This window comes from Psammomys obesus, unplaced genomic scaffold (assembly GCF_907164565.1).
Source record: "Psammomys obesus unplaced genomic scaffold, mPsaObe1.curated_primary_1811, whole genome shotgun sequence".
NCBI classification, from domain to species: Eukaryota; Metazoa; Chordata; class Mammalia; order Rodentia; family Muridae; genus Psammomys; species Psammomys obesus.
This window is the reverse complement of record NW_026592118.1, coordinates 11,889,873-11,896,991: the sequence shown is the minus strand read 5'-3', so window position 1 is coordinate 11,896,991 and position 7,119 is coordinate 11,889,873. Positions and strand designations below refer to the sequence as shown.

At 43.7% G+C, this 7,119-nt stretch overlaps 1 protein-coding gene across 3 annotated transcripts in view; it reads left to right on the top strand.

Moving 5' to 3' along the window:
• Window positions 1-7,119, top strand: part of Actr3b (actin related protein 3B) — an 89,874-nt gene that overhangs the window by 35,346 nt on the left and 47,409 nt on the right. The window lies entirely within an intron of this gene.

Below are 7,119 nucleotides of genomic sequence, written 5' to 3'. Positions count from 1 at the left end.
TCTCTCTCTCTCTCTCTCTCTCTCTCTCTTTCTTGTTTTGTGGAAATGAGAGATTATTGATTGCATTCACCATTCAGAAGTGCTCTGTTTTGTGTAAATTTTCACCAGCAAAGGGTGAGACACTTAGGTGTTATACATTGGGTATGAGCTCATCCTTCCTGGTCGTTACTGCCCATGTAAGTCTCTCTGAGGGCTGGTTGGGCTTAAGAAGTATAATTCTCTGGTTTGAATCCCAGAGACAGTTTGCCCAAGGGAAAGATGAATGAACCCAGCACCAAGGGAAAGCCTGTCTTCCCATATGTTAGTGCTGAGCTCCTAGGACCCAGATTGGACATCACGGGAGGAGAGTTTGGTTAGAATGTATTTGGGTCAAGGCCAAGGGCTTTATGTGGTTAGTGTGAGTGTCAGGTCACTAGACAGTACACCCCAGATTCCTTGAGGAGATTTAAGCCACACGCTCCAGTTCTGGGCCTGCTGGTTAGTAACAGCTCTGGCTTGTTTGGGGGGTGTAGATGCCACATGTGGGTATCCCTGGTGATGGCTGTTCGTTTGCTGCGTCCTCATTTTACATTCCATAAAGTGGAGTGTTTGACTGGTAAGGCTGCCTAATAAATAACAGACAAGGGACTTCTTCCGCAGAAGCCAGAGTCCAAGTTCAAGGTGCTGCATGGTTGGTGTCTGGTGTCTCTTTCTGGGCTTGCAGGGGGTCTGTCTCCTTCCCCATTGTGCCATCATGTCACCTTTTCTCTATGTGAGAATGTGTTTGTGTGTATGTGTGTGAGAACCAGTGTTCCTTGTTAGCAGGCCACCGCTCTGAGTGCATTAGGACCCTGCTCTCATGATCTTTCAGAATACACTTATGTTCATAAAAGTCCTGTCTCCAAATACAGTCCTAATGGGGCTGGGTTTCATTTTGTGGAGGCACAGTTAGGTCTATGACCTTTGACATCTGTATGGCAATCAGTCACTGTGAATTTCATTAGGATGAGGGATCATTCCATGCTGAATTGACAAATGGGGCCTTCTGGTTTTTCAAAACAGAGATTAGGTTTTTAACCTTGTTAAGTTCTTCAGACAAAAAAGAACTGGCTGTGGCCCCTTTGCTTTGCTGTGCTGCCATCTGAAACTCAGCAGCACTCAGTTGGCCATGCCACTTAACCTGTCATCATTCATAGAGGGAATTGAAGGCCTGTTATTAGCGGAATTCTCTGTCAAAAGACAAGTGGGCTCTTAGATGGGGGCTGTTGGGACCTGAGAAGTGGCAAAAGCTAGAAGACAATAAAAATGTCAAAGAATGGGGAGTAAAAAGATGGTAATATTAGAAAAAAGTTGCTTGTTTAAAATTTTACTTATTTACTTTTATGTATATGGATATTTTGCTGGCATATCTGTGTACTCTGTGTGTGTGTGTGTGTGCGCGTGTGCACAGTACCTGCAGAGGCCAGAAGAGGGCACTGGATTTTCTGGGACTTGAGTTACACAGATGGTTTTGAGCCACAATATGGGTGCTGGGAATTGAACCCAGCTTCTCTGGAAGAGGGGACATGCTCTTAACTACTGTGCCATCTTTTTGTCCTCATCATTTTATTTTGTAACTTATGTGTGTATGTGATATGTTGTGCATGTGGGTGTGCAGATGCCTGCATAGTCCAGAAGAGAACATCAAGTCTCCTGGAGCTGGAGTTATAGGCAGTTCTGAGCCACCTGAGATGGGTGCTGGGAGATGAGTCAAGTCCTCTCTAAGAGTAGTTTGTGCTCCAAGCACAGAGCCATCTCTCCAGCTCCAAGAATGGCGATACTGTTGGCTGAAACGCTTATGGCAGAACCTTGCAGAATGCACAGTTGAAGATGTTGGAGCAGGTGTGGGGGTGTTGAGGTAGGTGCAGGGCCTCGGTTACCCTGGATGATTGACCCACTGCTTGTCTGGGTGCTGAGAGTGGAATTGCTTTTCTGTTTGCAGAGGTCTCATTTACAAGACAAGTTCAAGGATGTGTGTCCTGAAATGGCTTCAGGAGAGGTGGATCTGGAGCTCAGCAGTAGAGCTTGGCTGGAATGCACCAGACCCACGTCCCATAGTGCAGGAGAGGGGGGCGCAGGAAGGGGGGGCGGGGTGGAGAGAAGTGACAAGGATGGACAAGCAGAGGAGCAGAGGGAGGGAAGGAGGGTGTGTGTTGAGGGCTGGAGCAAGACTTTGATGCCGAGGGCCGGAAAGCCAGATGTGGGTGTGGAGAAGTGGAAGCTCCTGTTCAGCTTCTTGCACCCTGGCAGGAGACGGGATTGAAGTTTGGAGAACAGCCACGTGGTAAAGACTGCCTTGTCTTCCTAGAGAACTTCACTTTGCTCCTTGGGAATGGTTGCAGAGTCCCGAGGGCTTCCCTCAGGGCCTGAGTACTGGAACTAGACTGGTACATCTGTCCAGGCTCGAGTGTGTCTGTTTGTTGAAGAGTCTACATGGACTTGGCCTTACTGTTTGGCGGAAGCTTATTCTTTTTAATACATTTTTGTTTTGAGATTGTTGGAGACTATTGGGAGCCGCTGTGAGGTTTAGGCAGAGGAGGGTGTGATGACCACAACAGTAGAAAGAGGACAGTGGAGCAGGGACTGGCGGGAGAGAGCAGGTTTCCTGTGGCCGCTGCATCACGGGAGACGCAGCGGGCGACTAGGTGAGAGGCCTGAAGCTGGGGTGAGAGCTTTACTGCAGAAGGGGCAGGGTTTTTTTTTTTTTTTTTTTTTTTGTGAGATGGATCTTACTGTGTGGCCCTGGGTGGACTGGAACCTGGAACTCACTGTGTAGGCCAGGCTGGTTTCAGACTCCCATAGATCTACCTCCTCTGTTTCTCTGCCTGCTGAGATTAAACATGTGTGCCACCACTCCTGGCTGTTTTTTTGTTTTTTGTTTAATTACACGAAATTAAATATAGCCTTCAAAGTTTGGTTTGGGTAATAATATGCAAAAGAAGATACAGGAAAGATCCCTGGACCCACTACCCACAATAAGCACACTGACATTCCATCCTCATGTCAGAGGAAATCCATACAGTCATATGCTGCGTGAGAAAGTGCTGGCCAGTGCTGGCCGGCATGTGACAAGGACCCTGGGAGATGTTTTAATTGGTGTAGGCACACCTGCTCCGAGACCACCCAGCTGACAGCAGTCTGTGAAGGACACCTTCCAGGGTGAGTCTTAGCCCCTCCCTCTTCTCAGCCCCTTCCCTCTCTTGCCTTGCTCAGTTCCTCTGGCGGCGATTTTCTGTCTAGGTTTCTAGTCTTGTCTCAGCTTTACATCCTATATACAAGGGTTCTGTGAATTTTTAAAATCGATTTCATGCAAAGTTTCAGCATTATCTTGAAACCAACCAGCCAACCAACAAACAAACTCTTCAGTGTTGTTTTTAGAATCCATCATTGCTAATGTATGCAGGCAGGCTTAAAGCCGGAGTCTGATGTGAATATACAACTTAATTTCCTTTTGTCAACCAGATCTTAAACTCACAATGCTCTTGCCTCAGCCTCCCTGTGCTGGGATTAGACATAAGCCATTATGTCCAGCTAACTTTTTAAAAACAGGAGTATTTTCCAACTACACAAAACAGTGTAGTGAATATCTTCTTTTGCACACGTGCCATTTCCCTAAGAGGGGACTGGGACGCTCTGGGACGCTCTGGTTGCATGGTAGCTACACAGTTGTCACCTTGTGGGTTGACCTCAGCCCACTGGCAACTGGAGAGAGGGTCTGCTTACCCTCATTAGCTTCAAGTTCAGTGAATGCTTCTAGAATTTTAGTTTTCCAATTAGTGGTAAATCTGAGCATCATCCATTGCCTGTCCATGATTTGTCCATTTTTAAAGTTGCATTTTTGGCCATTTTTGGTGTCACAGGGACACTAGGTATCATGTGCTGATTTGTTACAGATATTGTCCCTGTTTTGTGATTATTTGTTTATTTTTATGGCGCTTGACCAAACCTAGTGTGTGCTAAACACTAAGCTACATTCCTAGCACACTGTGACATTTTTAAAGTGTTTTTTTTTTTTTTATGGCATCCAGAAATTTTAAATTTTGATAGAGTCAAAATTTTCAATGTTTCTATTTTTAAAAGTGCATTCCCATTCCAAAGAACTTGTAAGGAATTTCATTTTTTTTTTGAGTTAAGTTTTGAATATATATGAAAGATAGTTGATTTTATTTTCCAAGTACAAGCCAGTTGCCCCAGCACCAGTGATTGAAAAGTACATTCCGATTTGATATTCCTTTGCTGTCACATTAAAGTAACATTTATGCTCGGGAATATTCTTCTTGATACAGGAGTTTACCATGTAGCTCAGAACTTTTAATCTTCCATCAGCCTCCAGAATGCTAGGATTACAGATGTGTACCACATTGTGCCCTGTGCTCAGGATTTGTTTGACCTTTATTTTGCTTTGCTTCATTGATGTGTTTATCTGCCTCTGCTCCAAGTATGCAGATTGAATCGCATTGCCATGTCATACATTTTTTTCTTTAGTGGGTTTGATTTTTCTTTCTTCTTTTTGGACGATCTGGCTCTTCCTTTAGAATGTAAATTTTAGAATCAGTTAATTAAAAAAAAAACATAATGAGGTGTTGATTTGAGACACTCTTATAGACTAATTTAAAAAATTTACATTTAATTTGCTATTTCATGGACAAGAATTGAATACTTGGTTACTGTTCCTGAATGCAGTATAGGTATTCTATTGTTCATTCATGTCTTGTAGATTTTCAGTAATGTTTTGTAATGTTCTTTAAATTCTTTTGCATTCTTTTTGACGGATTTATTTTTAGGGATTTTTATGCTTTATTATGTATGAATTTATTTTTAAAATTGAGTTTCCTACTTAGTTATTGCTAGCCACATCAGGACACTCTTAGGGCTGGAGCAGCTGACAGTGTGTGCGATGGTTTCCAAGGATCTGAGTTCAGTTCCCAGTACTAACTTTAGGCGGTTCACAACTGTTTGTAATTCCAGCTCTAGGGTATCCTATGCCCTCATCTGGACTACATGAGCATCTGCATATTCCCCCACACAAATGCCTTCATAGGCGTAATTTAAAATAAAAATAACATTCTTGAGATTTGTTAGGTTGTTTTTCCATCCAGCAACATTTGTTTGATAGCCTGAAGATAAACCCTCCCCCTCTCAGTCCCTCCCTCTCTCTGCCTCCCCCTCTGTTTCCCGGCATATGTACTTGTTCATGTGGGTGTGAGCACGTGTGAATGCCTGTGTATGGAGACTAGAGGTTGATGTTGATGGTCTCCACCTTAATTTTCGAGACAGGATCTCTCTGTCTTAGAGAGCTGTCTTAACTTAGAGCTCACCAACTCTGCTGGGCTGGCTGGCCCGCCAGTGTGCTCCTGATCCTGCCTTCTCATCACTAGGATTCTGGATGCACAAGTCTCTGCTTGGCCTTTGCGTGGGTGCTGGGGATTCACACACGGGTCTTCTTGCCTGCACAGCTAACACTCTACTGATTGAGCCACCTCCCAGCCTCATCTGCAGGCAGGCCATTGAACTGCCGGCAAGGAATGGTTGTGTTTTGCTTCCAGTTCTAATCTTAATTGTGTTTCCTTATTGTGGCTGTTTTTTTTTTTTTTTTTTTTTTAATTTTTTTGTTCTTTTGGAACGTTAATTTACTTACTGTATGTGGGGCGCACATGCCACATGTGGAAGAAGGGGACAGCTTCCAAGAATCACTTCTCTGCTTCTACCAAGTGGGACCCAGGGTTTGACTCAGGTCACCAGGCTCGGTGGCAGGCACCTTTACTCCCCAAGCCATCTTGTTAGCCTTTGGGGCCGTTGCACTGCTAGAACGGCTGTTAATATAGTAATTAGACTTGGGGCTAGCAGGTCTTACTGACTTGAAAGACAGCATGGTTTTAGTATTTCATTAGTGGTTCCATATAGGCTTTGAGGGCCATGCTATTTAAACAGTGTCCAAAGAGCCTGGCGACACATGCCTGTAACTAGCGCTTGAGAGGTGGAGGCTAGAGGGTCAGGAGTGTTTGTTTGCTTCATGTCCATTGTATTCAGAATTTTTATTTCCTGAACAAAATGATTAAGAGAATGATTTTAAATACTAAAACGTGAACTATTCTAGACACTTAATTGTTTTTCTAAAGACAGTTTACTATAAATTTGGACTCCTGCAGTTCTGCTGTGCTGCTTTCACAGTATTTCTTACTATTTTATCTTCACTCCAAACTTGCTAAACAGAGTTACTCTCTGTGTGCTTGAAGCCTCACGTTAAGGAAATACTTCATGACTACATAAAAACACACACACACACACAGAGAACATGTTTTTTTTTTTAAAATTTTTTATTTTTTATATTAGTCATAGGTTATTTACTTTGTATCCCAGCTGTAGCCCCCTCCCTCATTCCCTCCCAATCCCACCCTCCCTCCCTCATCTCTTTCCTGCCCCTTTCCAAGTCCACTGATAGGGGAGGACCTCCTCCCCTTCCATCTGACCCTAGCTTATCAGGTCTCTTCAGGACTGGCTGCAATGTCCTCTTCTGTGGCCTAGCAAGGCTGCTCCTCCCTCGGGAGGGGGGGGGTGTCGAATAGCTTGCCATTAAGAGAACATGTTTTTAATCTTTACAGAGCATAAGAAGTCTGTCCAGACATTTGGATTTTCTTTCTTTGCCTATATTGAGATCCACAGAAAAGCTAAATAAGTCAAGCAAGATTTCCGTTCAGCAGTACAGAAGATAGTGCCCAGCAAACTCTACCAGACAGACTGACAAGTTACAGATGTGCCCAGCAAAACTCAACTCCTGGAAACGTGATTGAAAAAAATAAACATGCAGTGGGTCATAACTAAACTGATTTTTACTGTGCAGCTTTCCTCAGGGGACAATATTACCCATTTTACAGGGGAAAAAAGGGAGCTGGGTGGAATGTGCATTCAAGCCTTTGCTCATGAAGAAAATACCTTTCAGAAAATTCATCATAAGGCAAGAAAGAACAGGGGAGGGGAGAGAGAGATGGAGGAGAGAGAGAGAAAGAGAAAGATGATGCAGTTTGTCTTAGAAAAATGTAAGTTTGGTGTGTATTCTATCTATCTATCTATCTATCTATCTATCTATCTATCTATCTATCT